The following is a 27,538-nucleotide window of genomic DNA, read 5'->3' on the forward strand; positions in this document are numbered from 1 at the left end:
CAGACTGTACTCCTACTAACCAAGGCATTCGGCGTACGATGGAACGCGGCGTAAAGTAGTGGGACTAGTTAACCTTACTATGGCCACTTGGCCAATCGAGCGAAAAGTTAATTTTCAGATAGTGGACATCGAGGCATCTTTCAATATACTTTTGGGCAGGCCTTGGATTCACGCTTCCAAAGCGGTAACATCCACCTTACACCAGAACATCAAGATCCCACTAGATGTCAAGGTAATGATGATCACTTCGCCACCTATCAAGGCCGTGATGGTTAAAATGTCAAGCAACCAAGTAATTGCAGATCCAGTGTATGAGCTTGGAGGATTTCAAATCATAAACCTTATAGAGAGCGAGCTGGCGCCCTTATATTTCGACCCATACTCCAACTTAGTGGTCAACCACATGCTCAAATCCCAGGGATACTTCCCAGGAATACCGTTAAACCCTATCAGAGAGACTACCTTTATACCTATTAAGGAATGTGACCCCCAAAAGATACCACTAGGCTTGGGGTACAAACCCACGAAAGCCGAAACTATTGAAATGCTTGCTCAAGTTCGAAATCGCAAAAGTTAGGGAATCCAAATACAACCCTATATCCCTACACTAAATGGTTACTTCGTTAGAGAAGGGGATTGTGAACATTTTTATGAATTTCCCGAACCTTGGAGGTACAAAGGCATTCAACTAGCTGGAATTGAGGTCTTCCACGATTGCTACTTCATTCCTCTAGAAACGATTCCTACTGTCAAAACTCGTTAGACACCTTGTCTCAACGAACAGGCTGTTAGCCTTCTATTTGGAGAAGATTGATTCGTCAGGGCAACGCAGGATGAGATCATTACCATGATACTTCAAGACAACCATTTTAACCCTACGACACTAATCACTGACACAAACTCAAATCAGCAGAAAGGATGGAGAAAGTCGATCAAATGGACCAACAATCAAGGAAATATCTTCAAGGTCACTACTGGAGAAGGAGCGATGTTCAAAGGAGAACCCGAAGACGATGAATTCGAGTCATAGTCGGAATCATAGTCCTAGTCGGAACCTAAGTCTAGAGAAGTCGCTAGAGAGTCTCCTCCTGTCGTCACTCCCCACCCCTCTGTTTCTCCTAGCATAGCATCACCTAGTAACTGTAGCTTGGGAAATGTCCCATAAACTGTCCCATCCACTGACTACTGCGCAGATGGCTTCTTTGTTTCAACTGTTTTCAAATTTTAATATGAATAAATCTGATTCTGCTTACTCCTTGTGTTATTCTGAATGCAATTCTATTTACGATGATAATGAGGATGATCCTGACCCAGACTCAATCGAATTACCTCCCTATATAATCAAAGAAATACTAGAAGAGGGGGAAGGGGCACCAGTTATAGAAGACACTAAACCCATAAACGTAGGAACAGAATTAGAACCCCAAGAACTTAGAATAGGGACGACCCTGGACCCAACTGAAAGGGCCAATTTCATCGACCTCCTACACGAGTTCAAAGACGTCTTCGCTTGATCTTACAAGGACATGCCAGGGATCGACAGGGATATTGCAGAACATCGTATTCCAATCAAGCCAGGTTTCAAACCTGTAAAGCAGAAACTTCGTCGGATGAGGACAGAGTGGGCTCTTAAGATTAAAGAAGAAGTCAATAAGCAATTTAAAGTTGGATTCATCAAAGTTTCCGAGTATTCATACTGGGTGGCTAACATAGTCTCTGTACCTAAAAAGGATGGGCCAATTCAGGTTTGTGTTAATTTCAGAAACTTGAACAAGGCGAGTCCTAAAGACGACTTCCCTCTACCACACATCTATATGTTGGTAGATAACACAACCGATGTGTGACACCCTTATATATAGCGTTAAATAAATACGTAAATTCTACAGAAAAACTGACAGGATATGTTTGTAATTGGTTCAACTAGATAAAACCTGTAATTTTTAAAACTTTCCTAAACCATTCACAAACATTTCCAACTTAAGAGTGCCCAAAACCTGCAAATGCTAACAAACTAATTTACATAACATAACTAAAGACGCGGGGATATAGTGATACAAACCAAAATAGAAGAGGGAGATATATGTCCCTTCAAAATATATACACAACCAAAAGTTTAAAGGTTTCTACAAAATATAACCAAACTAAGTCCAAGGTTCTTTTGCTCACTAGCTCGTCTGTATACCCCATTTAATCATCTTCAACCTGACAATCGCATTTTATACAAACACGAAAGCCACAATTCAGTGGGGAGTAACTTCGAGTCCTCCCAGCCACGAAATGTCATATTTAATGTAACATGTAAACAACATGATAAATAATTCAATTATCAAGTATTCTAACATATGAACACTAAACTGACCAAATTAAACTATCATGTGAAACATATAACAAGCAGTAATCCAAACTTTATCAATTGTAACCGGCTTATATCTCACCTATTACAATTCATAAAATCACCATACAAGAAAGGGCAATATATCAAAGACAGCATAAGTTCTTAGTACGGTCAATAGTCACTCAGAATCTCGAGTCTATACCACGAGGTAGGGAAGGTAATCGAACCGGTATCTTGGCTCGTAGGTTCTATCAAAACATGGCCAAGACACAACACAACCCTAGCCTAAAATCACAAGCAGACCTAGACATACGGATACACACCACCGCACCCAAGACCCACAATTTTTCTAAAACAAAGTGAGTACCCTAAAGAGTCCACCAAAGGGTTGGCTAGTACTTAAGCTGACCACTTACTATCAAAATAAGTAACGAGGTCATGCCCCAACTTGGATATAATCCCACCAAGTCAGGAACACAAAGGCTATTAAGCAGTGAACATATACTCGTCAAAGACTATAAAGACCTATCTATGACAAACACAACAACCTGCAAAAAGTATTTAATACCAATACCATTTCTAGCAATATTAACAATATTAAAGGTTTCAGGGAATCTAGGGCCGTTTCTACAATATAAGAAACTATTAAATTCAACCAACAACACATGTGAACTAAAACTTAATAAATGGCCTAAAACAAGAAAAAGGCCGATTATCCAATTCATATAAAATTTCATTCAACCGAATTTTTACCCGCAACCCCAGTCCTGCGACAGGTACGGGTTAAATTGCGGCTGACCAATCACACAATTGACTCGACATCGATTCACCAAAGGGACCAAGGCTCGATTTTAGCATAATCATCCAAACATTACAATTTTCGCTATAAAATTCATTTTGAGCCTATTCATTACAATTTCATTTTATAACCTATTCTAACATGTGTCAACTACCAAAATAAACATAATTTTTACCATCAACATAATTTTTACTACTAATATGATTCATTTCAAAAGATTACCCATTTGTTACTTATACTAATTATAACATTAATAAACCCGAAATGACAAATAATGCATGAAAAACCGTGAAACAAGCAACGGGCGGACCCGGGCACCCGTGGCCTCGCACGGGCCTGCCGGGTCACTGGCTGGGCTGCCGCCACCCCCAACCCTCCATTTCTCCATTTTTGTTCGGTTTAACATCGTCCTCAAGTATCAATTAATCATTCCTATACTAATATGTTAACTTAAACTAACAAAAGACATGAATTAGACAAGAAATTAACCCATATTAACATGTGAAATAAACCATTCAATTAATAATCACAAAATCAAACAAAAAGCAAAGAATGTGACGATTATTCGTCGAGTAACTCGAAATATGTTACCTTTAGCAACAAAATGAGCAATTAGCACCTTGAACCCAAACCCTAATCTGCCAACTAACCACTATCTTCAACAATATACGAGTCCCCAAACTCGTCTTCCAAATCTTCACCTAAATAAACAATAAAAACACAACAATAAGCACAAAAATCGAAATATGCCCAAATTCGTCTTAAATCAACATCAAGAAAACTGAAATTAAAACATACTAGGATGTAGATCTTGAAGAGAGTATTCCTAAAATATAAATTTTGTGAAAATCGGACTAGAAACGAGTGAGTTATAGTGAAATTAGCTTGGATTTTGTATAAAAATGGTGGTTTTGTGTTTTGGAAGGCTTTAGAACATAAAGGAAGATGAAGTTGGAAAAAGAAAAATGAAAAGGAAAGGGGGAAGGGAGGTGCATGGAAAGGAAGAGGAAAGGCGGGATTGAGACGGAAATTTTATGAGTCGGTTTTGGTTCGTCTCGATGATAATTAGAACCGCTTGTCAATTGCAAATTCCGACAAGACCAAAGTTCTTAAACACGAGATTACAAGAAAATTGAGTATTCATATGACCCATTTCCATAATCATTTGCCCAATTTTCAATAGAGTTGTCATTTTTTTCCCGATATGCCCTTATTTCGAAATAAAAAGTTTTTACACGGTTTAAACTATTTTTAAACATTTCGAAACTATCAAAATAAATACTTTTCTTCAAAATATAATAAAATTATATTTCTTTGAATTATTATTACTTCAAATACATTAATATCAAATTTTACTTGATTAATAAATTACTTCCGCAATATATTAACGGTCCAAAATTACGGGGTGTTACAATCACCCCTCCTTTTAAAAAGTTTCGTCCTCGAAACTTAGAAGGAGAAATTATAGTATACAACATCTTAATAATATAATCATAAGAAAAATATAGGTATCTTTTCAATGAAATGGTGATACTCTTGTTGATCAGACAAGAACATCCACATTCATATCAAGATAAAAAAAAAATATTTCTACACCAATAAATGAGAAAACCCATTATTGGGACGTCTCCAACAACGAGATTTAACATTCACTAATGTTAAAACCATTAAAAATCATAAAAGCATTTTCAAAATTTTAGTTTAAAGTTCTATAATAAGAATAATATCTTTACTAATTATGATTAAGCACGGCTTAGTAACTCGGAAAAAGAGTAAGAAAAGGAATACCTTACGAGAATAATTCATGATATTTAGCTAACATAGAAGCTTCAGTCTCCCAAGTCTCTTCTTCGACATTTCCACAACGCCAAAGAACACGGACTAGAGGTACAACTTTGCTCCTAAGTTGCTTGTTGGCTTTTTCAAGAATCCGAATTGGCCTTTCTTCAACCGCCAAGTTAGGCTCCAATTCAAGAATCTCTTCTTGGATGATATGGCTAGGGTCACTAATGTACTTCCTCAACTGAGAAACATGGAAGACATTGTGAACCTTGCTCAGATTTGGGGGCAATTCTAAATGGTAAGCAGCAGGACCAATCTTTTCAATCACCCGAAAAGGTCCAATATATTTAGGGCTCAACTTCCCTTTTACGCCAAACCGTTTCACCCCTTTCATAGGTGACACTTTAAGGAATACTTGATCATCAACCTCAAAAGAAAGTGGTCGACGACGGATATCAAAGATATGATTTTTGACGGTCCTGAGCGACTTTCATCCGCTCCCGAATGATCTTAACTTGTTCAATGGACTCGATCACCAAATCAGTCCTAACATTGGAACATTTTGGGTTTGATCCCAACAGACCGGAGTACGGCATTTTCTACCGTACAGAGCTTCATATGGTGCCATTTTAATGGAGGCTTGATAGTCTGTTGTTGTAAGAGAACTCAACCGAGGTAAACATTTCTCCCGGAAGTTTGGAAATCTAAAGCACAGTACACGAAGAAGATCCTCTAAAGTTTGAATTGTTCTCTCGGTTTGACCATTGGTGGCGGCGTGAAAAGCAGTGCTCATCAATAGTTTACTACCCAAGGCCTCCTGTAATGCAGTCCAAAAACGAGAACAAAATCGAGGGTCTTGATCTCGAAACTATATCTTTAGGAACCCCATGATAGCGCACTACTTCATTCACATAGGCACCAGCTAGAACTTCTAATCTCCAGGTCTCTTTGATAGGAATAAACCGAGCACACTTAGTCAATCACCCACAACCACCCAAACAAATTCTTCCCAAAGTGGAAGTTCTGGTAAATCCATCACAAAATCCATGGAAATAGACTCCCATTTCCAAAGAGGAACATCCAAGGGTTGAAGCAAACCCCGGGCTTTTGATGCTCTACCTTTACTTTCTCGCAGTGAGGCATTTACCGACATACTCCATAACTTCAATCTTCATCCTAGGCCACCAGAATTGCAATCTCAAATCTTTGTACATTTTGGTACCTCCTGGATGAACGGAGTAAGGAGAGAGGTGTGCTTCATCAAGAATTCTTTTTCTCAAATCGGCTGCACTCGGAACATAGATTCTACCATGATAACGAAGATACCCATCATCATCAATCTTACAATCCTTAGCTTGCCCAAGTTGAATTTTAGCTCGAATGGATTTGAAAGTAGGATCATCGGGAAGGCAAGCACGGATCTCACGGTAGAAGTCGAGTTCTGGCCGACATGGCATCAAGATGATGAGAGCCCCCTTTTACAAGGCTTACTCCTAATTTTTGAAGTTCTAAAGCAAGTTCAGAGGTAATTCCTGAAAAGAATTCAAAGAACGACAGATTTTCTCGCTAAGAGCATCAGCCACCACATTAGCTTTTCCTTCGTGATAAATTAGATCGGCATCATAGTCATTCACCAATTCTAACCATCTTCTTTGTCTCATGTTCAGCTCTTTTTGGGTAAAGAGATATTTCAGGCTTTTGTGGTCGGTGTAGATGTTGCAATGGACTCCAATGAGGTAGTGTCTCCAAATCTTTAAAGCATGCACCACCGCAGCTAATTCAAGATCATGAGTCGGGTAGTTAACTTCATGAACTCTAAGTCACGAGAGGCATACGCAATGACTTTCCCTTTTTGCATCAAGACACAACCTATACCATGCTTAGAAGCATCACAGTAAACATCAAAGTCCACTCCTTCTTCAGGTAAGGTCAACACCGGAGCGGTAGTCAACCTCTTTTTCAATTCCTGGAAGGCATTTTCACACTCCTCAGACCACACAAACTTAGACTCTTTCTTCAGCAACTGAGTCATCGGCCTAGCAATCCTTGAAAAATCCTTCACAAATCGCCGATAGTAACCCGCCAAGCCAAGGAAACTACGGATTTCAGAAACATTGGTCGGACTTTTCCAATCAACAACGGCTTCAATTTTGGCAGATCTACCATAACGCCTCTTTTTGAAATGACGTGCCCAAGGAAGGTCACTTTAGGTAACCAGAATTCACATTTAGAGAATTTAGCATACCATTTTTCACGGCGCAGAATCTCCAAAATAGCACGAAGGTGTTGGACATGTTCTTCTTCAGATTTAGAATAGATCAGGATGTCATCAATGAACACTACAACGCATTTGTCAAGGTGTTCTCTGAAAGTACGGTTCATCTGATCCATGAATACTGCTGGAGCATTGGTCAAACCGAATGGCATCACCGTAAACTCGAAATGACCATATCTCGATCAAAGGCGGTTTTAGGAATGTCGCTTCTCGACCGGAATTTGATGATAGCCCGAACGAAGGTCAATTTTAGAAAAAGTGGAAGCACCTCAGAGTTGGTCGAAAAGATCATCAATTCTAGGAAGAGGATATTTATTCTTGATAGTAACCCTTAAGTTCGGGATAATCTATGCATAATCGCATAGATCCATCCTTCTTCCTTACAAAGAGAACAAGAGCACCCCAAGGTGAAGAGCTAGGTCGGATAAAACCTTTGGCAATCAAATCATCCAGCTGAGCCTTCAGCTCTTTCATTTCAGACGGTGCCAGCCTATAAGGAGCTTTAGCAATAGGGCCTAGTACAGAATGAGATCAATAGTAAATTCAACTTCCTTTTCAGAGGAATTCCGGTAGCTCATCAGAAAAACTTCGGAAATTCACATACTACATGAATGTTCTCTTTAGGAGGCAGAGAGGAAGAATCAGAAGGAGTCACCATACACACGAAGGCTTGATGACCCTTTTTCATCGCATTGACAAACTTCATAGCAGAAATTAATTTAGTACCGGTTTGTCTTTTAACCATTTGATAAGACACACGGTGACCTGAAGGGCTTGTAAGAATTATTTTCTGGTCCCGACATCCAAATCGAGCATGATAAGTATGTAACCAATCTATGCCCAAAATGACATCAAATTCTTCAAGCGGAAACTGGAAAATATTTGCTGGAAATATAGATCCCGCAATAGAAATAGGGACTTCCGGATAGATTTTAGAACAGGAAAAGACATCCCCAGAGGGTAAGGATATAGATGTGTTTTCTCCACGTGATGATTCAAGTGATAATTTATCGGAGAGTTTTATTGAAATAAAAGATAAAGAGGCACCCGTATCAAATAGTACCAAACAAGGAGCATCAAAAATAGAAAATGTACCAAATGATATCGGGTGTGCCTCGGCCGCCGGCTCATGACAAAATCCGCCCTTCACCTCACCGGCCTCACATCAGGGGCGGGGAGTAGTAGGAGCCGTCACCTTCTTCTCCGGGCAAACATTAGCCTTGTGGCCCGGTTTGTTACAAGAAAAGCATATGATAGGATCAACGAAGCATTTACCAGGATGTGCTGGTTTCTTGCAGTTATAGCACACTCGGTCTTTAGCACCTTTATTGTTGTTAAGAGCTGAAGATTGACCACCCCGGTTAACTTGCACATTAGAAACAAATCTCCTCTTTGTTGGGTCAGAGGGAGAAGAGATGAACCTGGGTGAAGGAGTATAAGGCCTAGAAGATGGATATAAAGGCCTCTTGCCAAGATTAGAACTGGTTGCACGGGCTTCATTTTCAATGTCTTTCAGGGAATTCTCAGCCCATAAAGCATCATTGTAAATTGAAACAAAGCTGGTGGAATTCCGACGGACCATGCTTTTGATTTTAGGAGAGAGCTTTTCAAGATAAAAGAAGGCTTTTTCGTTGTCATCCTTCACCAATCTAGTTGCATAATGAGCCAACTCGTTGAATTTATCAGTGAAGGTCTGAACAGGAAGGCTTCCTTGCTTTAATTCCATGAATCCCTTCAACTTCTGCTGTTTAAGTTCTTGCGGATAGAATCGGGCCTCCACTAATTCCTTGAAACGTTCCCAGTCGAATCCCGGTTCAGATGAAACGGTAGGCCCAGTCATGGACCACCATCGATCTGCTTCTCGTACTAAGAAGTGAGATGCCAGCTTCACCTTATGTTCCTTCTTAACATCATACAACGTAAAGCTTTTCTCCAACTCCCGAAACCACCCCGTAAGAGCAACTGGATCAATCTCTCCACCATAAGTGGGAGTGTTGATTCGAGTTAATTGGTTAGCCACCCAAGTATAGGTGCCTGGAGTACCCTCAGGAGGCGGGGGAGGAGGAGCTTGTTGATTCTGTTGATTTTGTTGGTTTTGGAGAATTTGAGTAAGAACTAGTAAAAGAGCATCATCAATTCTTCTTGGCGGAGCCATCTTACAAAAGAGAAAATTTAATTAGTACCTATCAATTAGCAATCACAAACAGACTACCACATAAAATCCTAAATCTACCCATCCTACCCATCTCTCAAGTTTATTATTTAAAGGTCAAGTAATTTTAAGTGGGGTGCACAAACGTGCGTCGGGAGCAACAAGCTCTGATACCAACTGTGACACCCTTATATATAGCGTTAAATAAATACGTAAATTCTACAGAAAAACTGACAGGATATGTTTGCAATTTGTTCAACTAGATAAAACCTGTAATTTTTAAAACTTTCTTAAACCATTCACAAACATTTCCAACTTAAGAGTGCCCAAAACCTGCAAATGCTAACAAACTAATTTACATAACATAACTAAAGACGCGGGGATATAGTGATACAAACCAAAATAGAAGAGGGAGACATATGTCCCTTCAAAATATATACACAACCAAAAGTTTAAAGGTTTCTACAAAATATAACCAAACTAAGTCCAAGGTTCTTTTGCTCACTAGCTCGTCTCGATACCCCATTTAATCATCTTCAACTCCGACAATCGCATTTTATACAAACACGAAAGCCACAATTCAGTGGGGAGTAACTTCGAGTCCTCCCAGCCACGAAATGTCATATTTAATGTAACATGTAAACAACATGATAAATAATTCAATTATCAAGTATTCTAACATATGAACACTAAACTGACCAAATTAAACTATCATGTGAAACATATAACACGCAGTATCCAAACTTTATCAATTGTAACCGGCTTACATCTCACCTATTACAATTCATAAAATCACCATACAAGAAAGGGCAATATATCAAAGACAGTCATAAGTTCTTAGTACGGTCAATAGTCACTCAGAATCGAGTCTATACCACGAGGTAGGGAAGGTAATCGAACCGGTATCTTGGCTCGTAGGTTCTATCAAAACATGGCCAAGACACAACACAACCCTAGCCTAAAATCACAAGCAGACCTAGACATGCGGATACACACCACCGCACCCAAGACCCACAATTTTTCTAAAACAAAGTGAGTACCCTAAGGAGTCCACCAAAGGGTTGGCTAGTACTTAAGCTGACCACTTACTATCAAAATAAGTAACGAGGTCATGCCCCAACTTGGATATAATCCCACCAAGTCAGGAACACAAAGGCTATTAAGCAGTGAACATATACTCGTCAAAGAGTATAAAGTCCTATCTATGACAAACACAACAACCTGCAAAAAGTATTTAATACCAATACCATTTCTAGCAATATTAACAATATTAAAGGTTTCAGGGAATCTACGGCCGTTTCTACAATATAAGAAACTATTAAATTCAACCAACAACACATGTGAACTAAAACTTAATAAATGGCCTAAAACAAGAAAATGGCCGATTATCCAATTCATATAAAATTTCATCCAACCGAATTTTTACCCGCAACCCCAGATCTGCGCGATGCACGGGTTAAATTGCGGCCGGCCAATCACACAATTGACCGACATCGATTCATCCAAAGGGACCAAGGCTCGATTTTCGATAATCATCCAAACATTACAATTTTCGCTATAAAATTCATTTTGAGCCTATTCATTACAATTTCATTTTATAACCTATTCTAACATGTGTCAACTACCAAAATAAACATAATTTTTACCATCAACATAATTTTTACTACTAATATGATTCATTTCATAGATTACCCATTTGTTACTTATACTAATTATAACATTAATAAACCCGAAATGACAAATAATGCATGAAAAACCGCGAAACAAGCAACGGGCTGACCCGGGCCAGCCGTGGCCTCGCCAGTGGGCCCGCACGGGCTCGCTTAGGCCTCGCCGGCCTGGCCGCCGCCACCCCCAACCCTCCATTTCTCCATTTTTGTTCAGTTTAACATCGTCTGAAGTATCAATTAATCATTCCTATACTAATATGTTAACTTAAACTAACAAAAGACATGAATTAGACAAGAAATTAACCCATATTAACATGTGAAATAAACCATTCAATTAATAATCACAAAATCAAACAAAAAGCAAAGAATGTGACGATTATTCGTCGAGTAACTCGAAATATGTTACCTTTAGCAACAAAATGAGCAATTAGCACCTTGAACCCAAACCCTAATCTGCCAACTAACCACTATCTTCAACAATATACGAGTCCCCAAACTCGTCTTCCAAATCTTCACCTAAATAAACAATAAAAACACAACAATAAGCACAAAAATCGAAATATGCCCAATTCGTCTTAAATCAACATCAAGAAAACTGAAATTAAAACATACTAGGATGTAGATCTTGAAGAGAGTATTCCTAAAATATAAATTTTGTGAAAATCGGACTAGAAACGAGTGAGTTATAGTGAAATTAGCTTGGATTTTGTATAAAAATGGTGGTTTTGTGTTTTGGAAGGCTTTAGAACATAAAGGAAGATGAAGTTGGAAAAAGAAAAATGAAAAGGAAAGGGGGAAGGGAGGTGCCGCGGGAAAGGAAGAGGAAAGGCGGGATTGAGACGGAAATTTTATGAGTCGGTTTTGGTTCATCTCGATGATAATTAGAACCGCTTGTCAATTGCAAATTCCGACAAGACCAAAGTTCTTAAACACGAGATTACAAGAAAATTGAGTATTCATATGACCCATTTCCATAATCATTTGCCCAATTTTCAATAGAGTTGTCATTTTTTTCCCGATATGCCCTTATTTAGAAATAAAAAGTTTTTACACGGTTTAAACTATTTTTAAACATTTCGAAACTATCAAAATAAATACTTTTCTTCAAAATATAATAAAATTATATTTCTTTGAATTATTATTACTTCAAATACATTAATATCAAATTTTACTTGATTAATAAATTATTTCCGCAATATATTAACGGTCCAAAATTATGGGGTGTTACACGATGACGCGGTGTTATCCTTCATGGACGGGTATGCAGGGTATAACCAAATCAAAACGGTCGTGGAAAACATGCCTCAGTGGGGTACATACTGCTATACTGTTATGCCGTTTGGGCTAATCAATGCTGGGGCTATGTACCAATGCACTGCGACCACTTTGCTACATGATATGATGCATAAAGAAGTGGAGGTGTACATGGATGATATGATTGTCAAATCTAAAGATAGGAAAGGACACATCGATAACCTTTGCAAATTCTTCCTCAGATTGTGCAAATACAATATGAGGCTTAATCCACCGAAATGTGCATTCGAGTAACATCAGGCAAGCTTCTGGGATATGTCGTCAGTCATAGGGGGACATAAATTTATCCATCGAAGATCAAGGCCTTGATCGAAATGCCACAACCCCAGACAGAAAAGGAGGTTAGAGGATTCTTGGGCAAAGTGCAATACATAAGTCGATTCATATCAAAACTCACTATGATCTGCGAACCTATCTTCAAAAAGCTCAAAAAAATGGACCATACCATATGGGACAAAGACTGTCAAAAGGCATTTGACAGGATAAAGGAGATACTGGCTAAGCCACCCGTGCTAATGCCTCCTTAACGAGATTAATCTCTTAGTTTATATCTCACAGTCACCGAAACAGCCATGGGGGCTATGCTCGCGCAGACTGTTGGAAAAGGAAGAAAGAGCTATTTATTACCTGATTAAGAAGTTCTTAGAGTACGAGAGTAAGTATACATCTCTCGAGAAGACATGCCTTCCTCTTGTGTGGGCAACAAAGAAGCTACACCATTACATGCTTAGCTACTCTGTCAAGGTGTATTCTAAAATGGATCCCGTTAAATACCTCTTCAAGAAACCCGTTCTCAATGGACGCTTAGCAAGATGGACCTTAATGCTCTCAGAGTTTGATCTCAAGTATGTACCTTTGAAAGTCATAAAGGGGCGTGCCGTGGCTGAATTCTTTGCAGACAATCCCATCAACGATATGCAAGCAATAGACACGTGGTCGTTTCCAGATGAGGATATTCTACAAACCAGTATGGGTTCTTGGGATCTTTACTTTGATGGGGCATCCAATTTGAGAGGATTCGGAATAGGAGTATTACTTATTTCTCCTGAAGGAGAGCATACACCACTTTCTATCAAGCTCGACTTCGAGGTAACAAATAACGCAGCAGAGTATGAGGCTAGCCTCATTGGTCTACAAGCAGCAGTGAGTTTAGGCATTAAGCATCTTCGAGTTCACAGTGACTCATCCTTGATCATTAACCAGATAACTGGATCCTGGAAAATCCGAAGTGAAAGCCTAGTACCCTATCAGGCTAGGATAGATCAAGTTTCTTAATTCTTCGATTAGGTTACTTCTTTACCACTGCCTCGCGAAGCAAATCAGTTTGCGGATGCTCTTGCAAAACTCGCATCCTTGATTAATATGCCAGACGACATGGTTGAAATGCCTTTATGCATTGAACGGCGATCAGAGCCAACCTATGTACACTTCCTCACAGATTAAGAGAAAAAACCAGTGGAACCTTGGTTCCAAGCCATTCTCAATTTTAAGCTCAACGGTACATACCCACCAGATATGGATAAGAGGGGGCAACGCACCATACGCCTACTTGCCTCTCAATACCTCCTCATACATGGAGAGTTGTACAAAAGAACACCTCTTGGTGTCGTCTTACGTTACCTTGATCATTCACAGGCACAGAAAGTAATGGAAGAAGTTCATGAAGGAGAATGCGGTCCTCACATGAGCGGACCTATGATGGCAAAGAAGATTACGCAACTAGGGTATTACTGGACGACAATAGAGTCAGACTGGATCAAATATGTTAGGCATTTTCATAACTGCCAGATTTTCGGGAATGTGCAACATGTCCCTCCTCAATGCTATATACCATGACATCTCCTTAGCCATTTTCTGCTTGGGGAATAGACATCATCGGGAAGATCACTCCAACTGGGAAAGGAGGTCATTGTTTTATTCTAGTAGCCATCGAATATTTTACTAAATGGGTCGAAGCAGCATCTTACACCAGCCTCACAAGCAAACATGTGGCATTGTTCATACAAACCAACCTCATTTGTCGATAAGGTTGCCCACATGAAATCATCAGCGACAATGGATCACATTTTCAGGCCGAAGTTGCGCAGTTGCTAGCCAAATATAAGATCAAGCATCACCATGCCTCGCCATACAGACCTCAAACTAATGGCGTGGTGGAGGCAGCTAACAAGAATGTCGTCACAATCCTCAAGAAAATGATCGACAGATATCACGATTGGCCTAGGAAAATACCCTTTGCATTTTGGGGATATTGCACGTCAGTTAGGACGCCCACTAGGGCTACTCCTTTCTATTCGACTTACGGCATGGAAGCTGTACAACCAGTGGAGCTATAAATCCCATCTCTGCGCATTCTACTCGAAAGTCAAATTCCATAAGCTGATTGGAAAAGGGACATATATGACAAACTCGTCCTCTTAGACGAACGAAGGCTACGTGCATTACATAATGTACAGACATATCAGGCACGTATCAAACGAGCCTTTATCAAACGGGTCAAACCCAGAAATATCAAGGAAGGAGATTTAGTACTCAAGTCAGTCAGAGCTCTCTTACCTATCGATCCACGAGGAAAATTTAAGCCTAATTGGGCGGGACCATTTTTGGTTAAGTCCATACTTTCAGGGGGTGCGGTTAAGATCACAGACCTAGACGGGAATAAGTTTTCTAACCCTACCAACCTAGACCAATTGAAACGGTACTACCCTTAGGAATAGGATGAAACACGCCTCGCGTGACCCACGTACGCTCATGCGACACGAAATAAAACCGGCCCCTGGCCCGCTAGAAGCTCATGGCACTTCGCTCTTGCGTTTTGACATTTTGACATCCTCATATCATCAAATAAATTGAATCGTATTTATTTAAGAGTAAGTAAAGCACGTGCTTGTTTTCTAAGTTCATTATAAGCTCTTGCTTCGAACATTTATTCCTTTACATTTTTTCGAACTACGTAAAGGGTTTGATTTCATTTTTTTAATGAATAATTAGGCAATCTCTAATAGGATACAACCCGTCATTTCAAGATGTAAATAGAAGGACATTTTCAAGTTGCATCTGAAATTCGACAAGAATAAATAAAGGAAATTCATGAAAGTTTCTTAACTAATAAATCTTTTATTCATTGTTCCATAAATAATAATACGCCGAATACATATAAGTTTAAATGCTGAAATTTAAAATGCTAGGCTAGGATTCTAAAAACCCTGCCATTTGTTACAACTCAAATAATAATAAATAAATACTATTATAAAAATGACTAAGGCTATTCTTCCATTTTCCCCTTCCCTTTGTCACCCTTGTCATATTTCTTATCTCGACCAAAAGCGGGGAGCTCTTGCGTTATCTCCGACCTAATCACCAACGGTCGTTCTCGCGGTCTAGCATTCCCATTTCGATCCACCACCATTTTCTCAGCATGAGCATTCTTTGGTTTCTTCGACGGACGAACAACCCGATATCCGACCTCTTCTTTCTCCTCAGTCAAGTACCATTTGTTCTCCTTCGCGACTTCAGGGATTTTGTAGTCCACAGGCTCTTGTTTCCTTAGCTTCACACGCTCCTCGGGGGTGCCAGCTTTCCTCCATTGCAGATATGAATCAGATACCCATAATGAGCCAACCGGGACGGGTATGAGCCATTTGTTGAAGAGCCTTGATTTTGGTAGGATCAATTTCGATGCCCCTTTTGCTAACGACGTGTCCCAGGAGTTTTCCGGAGGTGACCCCGAATGCACACTTCTGATAATTTAGTCTCATGTTGTATTTCCGAAGACAAGCGAAGAATTTCCGAAGGGCGCCGATGTGGCCGTCCCGCTCTTTTGATTTGACGATCATGTCGTCGACATATACCTCCATCTCCTTGTGCATCATGTCATGTAGGAGTGTGGTGGCGGTTTTTTGGTAGGTCACACCGACGTTGATTAGACCGAAGGGCATGAAAGTGTAGCAGTATGTACCCCCACTGTGTAGTGAATGCAGTCTTGTGCAAATCTTCCTCGGCCATTTTGATCTGGTTCTACCCAGCATACCCGTCCATGAATGATAATAGGGAGTGCTCGGCGGTGTTGTCCACCAGGATGTCAACATGTGGCAGAGGGAAGTCGTCTTTTGGACTTGCTTTATTTAGGTCACTGAAGTCGACGCAAACCCGAATTCTCCCGTCTTACTTGGGTACAGGAACTATGTTGGTCGCCCAGTCAGAGTATTCGGACACTTTGATGAATCCGGCTGTGAATTGTTTGTCTACCTCTTCCTTGATTTTCAAGTCCCATTCAGGGTGCATACGGCGCAACTTTTGTTTCACGGGCTTAGCTCCATGTTTGATGGGTATCCTATGTTCTGCAATCTCCCTGTCGATCCCAGGCATGTCTCTGTAGGACCAAGCGAATACGTCCTTGTATTTGTGTAGAAGGTCGATGAACTGCTGTCTTTCCGAGGGGTCAAGGGTGGTCCCTATCCTAAGTTCTTTAGGTGTGTTATCGGTCCCTACGTTAATAGGTTCGGTCTCCTCAATGATGGGGGTCCTATCTTCTCGTTTGTCAAGTTCTTTGGCTAGGTGAGGTGGGTAGTCACTCAAGTCAAATTCCTCAGGTTTGTTCAGAATTGCATTGCAGTTAAATTGAGATGACTCATAAGCAAACTTAGCGTTCATTAAGTTGACTTCAGCGAAAACCTCGGATAGGACGAACATCTCATGGGCAGTCAGAGGTGACACGGCAGAGGAGGTGGCCCCTGGAATAAGCTCCAAGTCGCTACCTTCCATTGGAGTGGGGATAACCTTAGTTGACTCGGCCTTTGAAACAGCCACAAGTTTGTGATAAAACAGTGAAAAGGGGACCTTGACCGAGACATCAGGAGCGCTAGGAGCTAAGACAGACTCTGACTCTGACTCAAACTCAAACTCTTCTTCACTTCCCTCTTTAAACATAAGGCCTTCTCCCATTGTGATCTTGAGAATGCGGCCTTGGCGATCGGTCCACTTGACAGTTTTCCTCCAGCCTTGTGTAGTTTTCTCTGGGTCAGTATCAGAGATTAAGGCGGTGGGATCGAACTGATTATCCATTAGAGCAATGTTGATGATATCCTCATGGCCGAGGTGCTTGATGTTGTCTTCTGCGAAGAGGCGACTGACGGCTTGTCCGTCCAGGAATGGGGTCGACTCAGATTTGGTCGATGCAGCTTTGGTGTTTTCGGGGATAAAGTAGCAGTCTTGGAAGACTTCTATGCCCGGGTGTTTAACCTTAGCTACAGAGTCATAGATTGGCTCGGGAAAGCCGTTGTAGAGCTCGGATTCTCCCTCGGGAACGAAGAATCCATTGAGTATCAAATGGCAGGGACGGAGGATGACTTCATGCTTTTTGCGCTTCCGTATTAGGAGGTTCATCTCCTGGATGTCTTCATCGGTAGGCTCTTAGCCTAGCCCTAAGGGAATGTTAGGGACCTTGGCCTGTTTCATAGGAGGTAAGGTGCTCTTCAGCGGGTTGAGGGGTAAGCCCGGGAAATAACCCTGGCGCATCAGAATGCGGTTGACTATGAGGTTGAAGAACGATTCACAATCAAATGGTGTTGATTCATCGGTTAGGGCATTCACATCTTGGAATCCCCACATTTCACTGTCATCCTCCGTAATGACCTGAGAGGCTATTCCCTTCTTGATGATAGCCTTGATCGGGGAAGCAAGAATTGTGATTGTCTTCCCGTTGAAAGGGAACCTGATTTTCTGATGATGGGTTGAGGTGACGGCCTTGACGACGTGAATCCATGGGCGTCCCAGGAGCATGTTGAAAGAGGCGTCAATGTCGACCACCTGAAAACTGGCTTGTCTTTCCAAGGGTCCAGTTGTAGTGGTCAAGGTGATAAGCCCACAACCTTACGACGAGTGCCGTCATAGGCGCGTACTCCTTGGTTAGTTGAGACCAAATCAGCTTCTTTGTTACCCAGTTTGTGAGCCGTCTTGAGGGGAATGACATTGACCGCGGATCCCTCATCCACTAGAACCATAGGCATATTCTTCTTGAGGCATTGTACGGTGATGTACAAGGCCAGGTTATGGTTGGCTCCGAATGGAGGGATATCTTTGTCAGAGAAGATGACCGGGTTGCTTAGGTCGGGGACATCCCTTGTCATGTGTGTTACCACATCTTCTGGAGAGGAGGTAGAGGGCACCGTTAACTTTCCCAAGGCTTGTAGCAAAGGCTGCCAATGTTCGAAAGATGTAGCAGTCAGTTGCCAAATTGAAATTTCGGCCTTTGCTTTTCGCAGTTGTTTAAGGATCGATTTTTCGGGAACCTTGGGCTGAGTGTCCACGTCCAGGACACCTTGGTCATTCATTTTTGGAACGACTGTTGTATTATTCGGATTTTAGTAGGGGCGTCCGGACTGGGTAAGATGACCGATCTCTTTTGCTTGTTTGCCCTTTCTAGGAACCATGTAGACATCTTCCGTGTCGTCTCTCCAGATACCGTTGATTTCGGGGTTGCGAGGGTACCTTGGAGGGGTATTCCTTGGCGGATAGTTTTTGTAGGGGAAGTTCTTGTGGGGGTAGTTTTTGTGGGGTTTATTATTGTGGGGTTGATTGTTGTGGGGTGCATGCCAGAATAGTCGCGGGAGCAATCCTTTCCGGTGACGGTAGTTTTGGGTGCTTGGGGGACCCTCCCTCGGGCGTGGTGTTGGTGTTGGTAGGTTTAAAATCAACCGGTGGTAGGCGTCCTCAAGTCGGGTAATCATTTCTGAGAGACGTGGTATGCCTTCTTTAACCTGCCGGAACATGCTGAGCATAGTTGCAGCGCTGAATACGAACATCCCGTCCGGGGTATCCTTTTCCAAGGCATTCACCTCGTCATCAACAGGTAGGATGAGGTGTGAGCAATCCAAAGTTGGCACGTCATCAGAGATGGCATGGATTCCCAAGGGGTTCATTTTATTGTTTGGTTTTGTTGGTGGAGGTAAACGTAGTTCTCCTTTCTCGATCATATCTTGGATGGCGTGCTTCAGTTTAAAGCAGGCCTCCGTGTCATGACCTTTACCCCGGTGGTATTAGCAGTAGGCATTGGGATTCCAGAAACGGGTTTTCTTTGCCTCGGACGGGTCAGGAGTGGGCCCAATCGGCTGCAGTTTTCCTTGGTCCATCAGTCTTTTTAGGGCACTGGCATAGGTTGTCCCCAAGTTTGTGAATACCCTTTGAGGACGTTCAGTTTTCTTTGTGGTTGGTTCGACTAGGTTGACCTCATCGATTTTGTTCGTTAGACCATAGGGGCGAGATCCAGTTGATGTAGATCCCTGATAGCCTCTACCAGTGGTTTTGGCAAGGACACCCTTGCGAAGATCGTCTTCAATGCGGGTCCCGAGGATTTTTAGGTCCTGGAACGTTTTGATGTTTTGATATCTCAGCAGGTTGGCATAAACTGGGCGGAGGTTGTCGAAAAATTTCTTCAGCAGAGTTGATTCACTCGGCTTACTGACCAATTGAGTGCTTACCCTCCTCCTACGGGTTAGGAATTCTGTGAACCCTTCCTTATCATTCTGAGTCAGGACCTCAAGAGTGTCGTTGTTGGCATATTGTTTGGCAAATTCAACGGCGACTTCGTCCCAAGTAGTAAGGTTTTTGGGGTCGAGGGAATAGTACCATTGGCGGGGAATTGGTTCCAGGGATGATGGGAAAATCCGGGCGAAGATTTCTTGTTTGACCCCCTTAATAGACATGTAATCCTTAAAGGCCCGATGTGATTGAGCGGGTCCTCCACCCACTTAAACTTGGGTACATCAGTCAAGGTAAATTTATCAGGTAGTTGATGCCCAACGGGCTCGAATCTTCGATTGTTTTCAAGGTGGATGTTGTTACCACGGGCTAGGAGTTGTTCTTCGAAGAGCTTGAGCCTTTTCAAGCCGGTTGAAAATTATATGTTTTGAAAATCGAGTTTTGAGATACAATTTTCAAACCATACACCATATGTTTTGAAAATTGTATGTTTTGAAAATCGGGTTATGAAAGGTTTGAAAAGGTCTCGGGGACGGTGTATGGTCCTCGGGATTTGAATAAGCCTCGAGAAGGGGTGTGTGCCTTTTCGGGTTTTGAAAGAGCCATCGTGTTGGCGCGAGACGGGTTGAAATCCGTTTCTTGACACGGCGATTATAACGGCGTAAAAAGGTGTTTTTGAAATGGTTGTAGAAAACCGGGTTTGAAAATTGTCTTTAAGACGGCCTAAAAAGGCGTGCTTTTTGAAATGGTTGTAGAAAACCGAGTTTGAAAATCGTCATTAGGACGGCCGAAAAAGGAGTGCTTTTTGAAATGGTTATAGAAAACCGGGTTCGAAAATCGTCATTACGACGGCCTAAAAAGGCGTGCTTTTGAAATGGTTGTAGAAAACCGTGTTTGAAAATCGTCATTACGACGACCTAAAAAGGCGTGCTTTTTTTAAATGCGATGGTCGGTAAAAGACCGAGGTTTGAAACGACCATTTTAACGACGCAAAAAAGGGGTTTTTGAAAGTTTGAAATGACACGGAAGGACTTATGATCACATAACACATAAGCACTTGCAGTTTCATTATATTATGCATAATGCTGACACGGGTTTTGGCTTAAAAGGGTGGGTTACACACCAAGCGATCAAACCCTAATTTTCGAGAGGGATACGAATCCAAACAAAATGTATAAGGAGGGTGCCCTAGCCTCGTGCTCGAAAGAAATGAAACCTCTTTGACAAAACAGAAATGTGTAACGTCAATTGTATGCTTGACTCAATCGGGATTCGAAACGCGGGGATGAGAAAACTCATGCCGACGAGACCAGCCAAGTGGTCGAAATGGGTTAGGTTGTGGGCCCGGACAAGGAACCTGACTTATGACCGTAATATCAATTATTGCATTTCAACCAAGACATCGTTCGAGTCTCACCATCTAGGGATCACAAAGACACAAGTGTCCTAGTTTTCCCAGCGGAGTCGCCAATCTGTGGACATAGGCCACATGCCGGTCTTTGGACATGGGCCACCTACCAGTCTATAGACACGAGCCACCTGCACGCCAAGACAATCTGTGGACATGTAGCAGTCTTTTGAAAGCCACGCTCGGCGGCGTAAAAATGCTTTCGACCGGATCGGTTTAGACCGGTAGGTTTCGTCTCAGTAAAGGTCTCGAAACGATGCAGAGATGTTTGGAGTCGCCACCAAGCAATTATGGGCTGCTTGGAAACCGTTGAAAATCTACTTTATACCTAGGTCAACGAAGGCAAAAAGCGGTGTTTGACATAGGTACTAAAGATAAGGACTCATCCCCCTTTAGCATCTTATCGCTGGAATGATTCTCGTACGCCCTGGATAAGGCCATCCATTATCCAAAGGTTCTGAGTAAGCGGTGAGGGTACGTATTGGGAAGCCCTTTAATTGGACACCCAATCCCGCCCGCGTTAGTGGCCTCTACTGATCGATCGTGGTTGTTTAAGTGCAAAAGTTGATAAAAACAGTAAATGCATGGATGCACATCCAAAAGTTTAACCTAACATGTGAGAATTTCCTAATTCGGTTTGTTTATCCAAATATCAAGAAGATGATGTCGAGTTGAATTTAAGGGTTGATTTGCATGTGAAAACGGAAATTAAACATCTATTTACAAAATTCGGAGTATGATGCTTAACACGATCCATTTATTTGGAAAGGTGTGTTTAAAGGATAAAGTATGAAATGCAAACTCGTCAATCTGATCCGTCACGTATTCGGGTTAACCGTAATCGGGATCGTCCTAGACAAGTGCTAAAAATGTGGCAGAACAGCATCAAGCAGCCCCATTAGGGCGCGAGCCTATTGGCGAGGGAAAGGGCTTTGCCCAGGTTTTTAAAATATGAAAACAGACAGCCTCTTGGGGCACGAGTCAGACGATGACCCAAGGGGCGTCTCCTGGTGGTGAAAAAGGATGTTTAAAACCGCTTTTGCGATTAAATGATTTATATGACTCGGAATAATTACTATTATCTTAGAAATATTCGTTATCGGATTTGCAAGTTTGAAAAGTATAGTACAAATAAAAATGTAAAATGTTTGATATGAACTAATATGTTAAGTTCATTACTTTGTAATTAGTCCAGTTTGTCATCGTACTCGGATTAAACCGACATGGTATAAAGAACCAAGGATGATTATGAATTATGACTAATATGTTTGCAAGTGTAAATAAATGAGAAAAATGGTAAATAAAAGAAAAGAGCGTTATAATACCCTTTAAAATGTAATTAACCAAATAATATCCCTGAGTCACGGATAAAACCGTCATGTTATAAGGAACCAAGGCAGATTACAATTTATATTTAAAATATTTGTCATAAAAATGAATTAAAACGGTAAAAGTCGTAAAAGAAAATAAAAGAAAAATGTAGCGGAATGATGAACACAAACACGGCTGGATTAAGGCCTGAGAGGGCATTGAGGCGCAAGCTCCCCTGCTACGCAAGTAGCCCCTATCTCAGGCCAAAATCCGGTTTTGGCTCATTTCTCCTATTTTTGGATCGTGTTATGCATTGTTCATGCTTATAAACTCATAAAAACAGCAATGACATGAAATATGTGAGTTGTTTACACCCTCAAACTTACGTGTATTGATGTTTGCGAGGTAGACGACTTTAGAGACGGTTTTCTCGTATGCGACTGCTCACGATCAACAAAGTTTAAAAGAGTGCCTTAAAAAAGGATTTTGTTTTGAAAATGAGTTTAAAATATGTTGTGGAAAAACATATTGATTAATGTTGAGTTAGTCGAATGGGTCGGTCGAATGCACGGCGACGGTACCCAACAAAATGTGTAAGGCTTGTGTTTTCGATCGGTAGGTTGAAAACACATGTCGATTTTTTGACTTAAGAAGTCAAGTCTAGAAGTTTAAGGGAGATGTGAGGGGGCGGACGCTCGGGTAATGATTATGGTGTGTGAAGGTGGGTATTTATAGAGAAATGGGTGGTTGTGTGCGTTTTGAGCGGCGTGGCCGCATGGTCTACTCGAAGAGGCGCAAGCCATTTCGCGGGTCTTCGAGCTGTCTTGTCACTATCACGCAATTGAAATCGTGATTTGTTCTATCCTATGTTTTGGATGACATGATTTGTACTTGACCATTCAAGTATTCCGGGAATACTTAACATGGAAGTTTTGAGAAGTTTTTTTTTTGTGTTTGACTCGATTTGACTCATTAAGGTCGGGATTTGAATTTTTGAGTCGGTATTTGGTCCAGTTTCGGTTTTGACCCTAGTTAATGTCATTGCGACCCCGTCGTCGTGCATTAAACACGTGCCCCTTTACCCTCATAAGCTCGTCGACTCACTCTCGTTTCACATCCTTTCAATCTTAACCACGTGCGTCTACACATTTCTACTCATCAATACCATACAACCCACATGGTAAACAAAGCATTAAGACCCATATATAAGCAAAATAACACATTATTAAAAAAAAATTGTAACATTACGAGACAACGAAGCTATGTTTTAAGTACAAAATTTAATATTTAATCCATATACACTATAATATATAAAAAAAAATTCTGGCAAAATTTCAAAGTAAGATTCTCGATTTAAAACAATACGTAGCATAATTAACAAAATTGAAGTCTTATTGAAGTCTTATATAAAAAAAGCTTTAAGATAAGATTATTTTTTCAATTTTTGAGACCATGCCTGACATCATTAAACAAAATTTGAAGCCCCGTTACATAATTAGATAAGTGATGAAGTATAAAAATCGGATTTTACTGTATAACTAATACAGATGTCAAAACTTGAGGCAATTGGTAAGGCAAAACTGCTAGTTTAATGTAACACAATGCAACATCAACAAGAACTAAGTACCAAGAAACAATTGGATCAAGTTTTGAGTGCAAAAATCAAAATCGTTCATTTTAAGATGAAATTCTAAAAGATTTTGGGCAATGTTTTAAGAGAAAATTTTGATTCAAGATAATACATGCCGTCACTACAAGGATATTGGCCTCATTAGTTAATTAAACTAAGTTTTTAAACATGAAAAATAAATTGAAACTCAAACATGAACATCAAGGCTTCGAAAGTTTTGGGATAAAATTTTCAAGACAAAATTAAAATGTATAACAAGAGTTAGCAATAACAACCAAACTTTAGTCCTTGTTAAACAATTAACCATGCAACAAACACCAAATCAAATTATTGACTCGAGAATACATATTTTCGGGTTCATAAAATTTTTGGGCAAAATTCAATATAAAATTTTATACTTGACATCATAAATGTTTTAAAAAGGTAATAAATATCATGAATCAAACCAAACACGCAATTAATGTACAAAATTTGAAGGAATTAGTGTAGATTTAAAGAAAGTCCAATTAGAAAAATAAGAGGAAAGAAAACATCACTTACATGGTAAAATTAGCCAATTTAAGGGAATAAATGAAGCAGAAAACTTGAATCCGAACAACAAACATCAACAAGGGAATTTTGGAAATAAATTTTTAATGACGGAGGAATAAAAGAGATAAAATAAGGTGATAATACAATTCCACTTGGTCGAGTGTTGAGTCCACTCGGTAGAGTGCCCACTCCATTCGATCGAGTGACCCACTTCAAGAAAGTTTCAAGTTTCTGAAAAATGGTTCACTCGGTCGAGTGCTAGGGTTCACTCGGTCGAGTGACTGGCACTCGGCCAAGTACTAGCACTCGGTTGGGTGCCTCTATATGGTTTGTAATTTCCGACTAAGCATAACTACTCTTATACTAGCGACAACTTTACTAACAACTATTACTAATTACACCCTACTATGGCACTAGTAATTTCCAAATATAGATGCGGTATTAACATGCCAAAGGACGAGGCTAACGCACCTCACACACCAACACGTAACAATCATTCTCAAAACATGTCATACGTATCATTACTTTTATCCAACTTCTACATGTTATCACATACCATATGAACAATTATATCATGCAAGAAGCCTATCAACTGGCTACAACACACATGCAAATTATGGCTTAAAAACTCATCGTGTTCAAACACGCAACGCTCATACATTTAAATGTATTTCACATGAAACAATCCTCTACTCATATCACATATATCTCACTCAAGTAAACATTTCAATTCCATTATTTCAACTACCACATATTATTATACGCCAATAAAGGGTTATGTCAAGCAATAAGTTTATCAACTCGTATCAACACATACAAAACAACGTCATATGAGGACTTGCCAACTTAACATTGCACACATAAAATCACATAACATATCACATAATGTTTCCCCATATTCTAACTACCCACGCAGTGACCAACCGACATAATAGGATCTAGTTTTGAGATGATGGTGTAACACCCCCTCATACCAAGGTACCTTACCAAGGACCACCCTAGCATGAAAGGCTGTTACCATCTCGGTTTCCCGAGGTTAGTATATCAAAGTTACAATTTCCAAACAACATTTATATAAAGTATAAAGAGTTAGCGAATACATTATCTCAACCAACTCAAACTAAAAGGGTAAGTACTTCAATACAACTCAAATCATTGCCGGCTAAAACTCGTAACGCGAAACTAGACTCGAAGTGATGTCTCCCCATGTCTGTCCCATAACTAAACATCTCGCATTACACTGTCATATCTGCTCACCATCCCCGAATGGATCACCGCAGTTTTACAAAACAACAACACGGGGTCGGTTATTACGCATAATTCAAATAAGACAAACAAATAGCGTAACCGGCTGATCATCCTCCATCCCCAGTCTCCCGATTTCACACATTAACCGACTACACACCGAAGTGTGTAGCCCTGCCAGATTACCCATCGCAACAGGTAATCCTCGCCGCCAGTGGGTGACCGCAGCCCATCCCCACCTAGTCCAGCTCATCAACGAGCGACTAACAATCCCTGTCCCTTAATGTGCACATCCCCTCCCGTGACGGGTTCCACGGAGGGCGAACTAGGGTGTGAAGCCACTCCTGCAAGTGACTCCACCACAATCACACATACCACAAAGAACACACAAACCTGTCACAATACCACCACCGTCACAACACAACCACATCACCACCGTCACCACAACACCAACAAACCGATGATCGTGACAGACAACAATCATACACAATACAACAAATATCTCAAATCAATTACACAAGAACCGAGTAGGGGAAACCCTACCTTTTCGCAATCCGCTCTGTTGTAATCAATCATACAAATGTATAACTAGTAACACATCATCACCTACAACAACGATAATCATCAATCAACAACATATGATGACCAGAACCCTAGATTCCCAAATTAACCAAATTAGGGTTTGTTAACTTATAAGAATGACAATAGATGAACAAGGATAAGACACTTACTACGGCGATTGACACGGAATGAGATGCTAGAACCCACAATCGACGACCATTGACTTGGAATTGATGAAGATGATTAGAGGAGAATGAACGTAGTTTATGTTTTTGGGGAGAAATGACTTTTGAAACTGACGAACGATATAACCTCTAATCATTTAAATCAAACCCGCGGAAATAATACCCGTCAGGCCGGATACTCGGTCGAGTATAGGGTATACTCGGCCGAGTATCCTCTACTCGGTCGAGTATTACCTATACTCGACCGAGTATTCCCAAGCGAGCCAAACAGAATACCCAACACACTTTACTCGACCGAGTAGGCCATACTCGGTCGAGTAATGTACCTATAAAAATCCGTAGTGTTACAATCTTCCCCCCTTAAAAAGAACTTCGTCCCCGAAGTTCCAACCCAACCTATAAAACATGAACACCTAACACTAACTCCGCCAACCACGCTTACTAGATAACCTATCCTCTCGATATAGACTCCATAATATTATCGAATAACCATAAAATAATGTTGCCAACCTTATCTCACTTCCATAACACTCACTAGCAACTCAATACCAAGATAATCCACAAAATAAGATCAACCATCAAAACAGAATGTTACATTCTACCATCCTTAAAACGAACTTCGTCCTCGAAGTTTACTCACACATATAAACATCCTCACACAATCCGTTACTCTCACTCATAAACATCATACTACTACGAGCACTGCCATTACCTGTAATAAAAAATCGCAATCACACAAATCCATTCTTATTCTGTACCAACACCCACACTTGCAATTGCAACCTGTATGACCATCAAACTCTCTTGTCGCATTCTACTCCTCTTAAGATAAATGTTACGCCCTCGTAACTTGCTAATACT

The 27,538-nt window shown here is 40.7% G+C and overlaps 1 long non-coding RNA gene across 1 annotated transcript; it reads right to left on the reverse strand.

Moving 5' to 3' along the window:
• Positions 1-2,090: 2,090 nt before the first annotated feature.
• Positions 2,091-11,549, reverse strand: LOC141633505 (uncharacterized). Its single transcript, XR_012538302.1, has 3 exons — positions 11,420-11,549; positions 3,726-3,835; positions 2,091-2,202 (listed from the first exon to the last, which is right to left on the reverse strand). It is a non-coding gene; the product is annotated as an uncharacterized LOC141633505 (long non-coding RNA).
• Between the last annotated feature and the right edge of the window lie 15,989 nt (positions 11,550-27,538).

Source organism: Silene latifolia, chromosome Y (genome assembly GCF_048544455.1).
Source record: "Silene latifolia isolate original U9 population chromosome Y, ASM4854445v1, whole genome shotgun sequence".
NCBI classification, from domain to species: Eukaryota; Viridiplantae; Streptophyta; class Magnoliopsida; order Caryophyllales; family Caryophyllaceae; genus Silene; species Silene latifolia.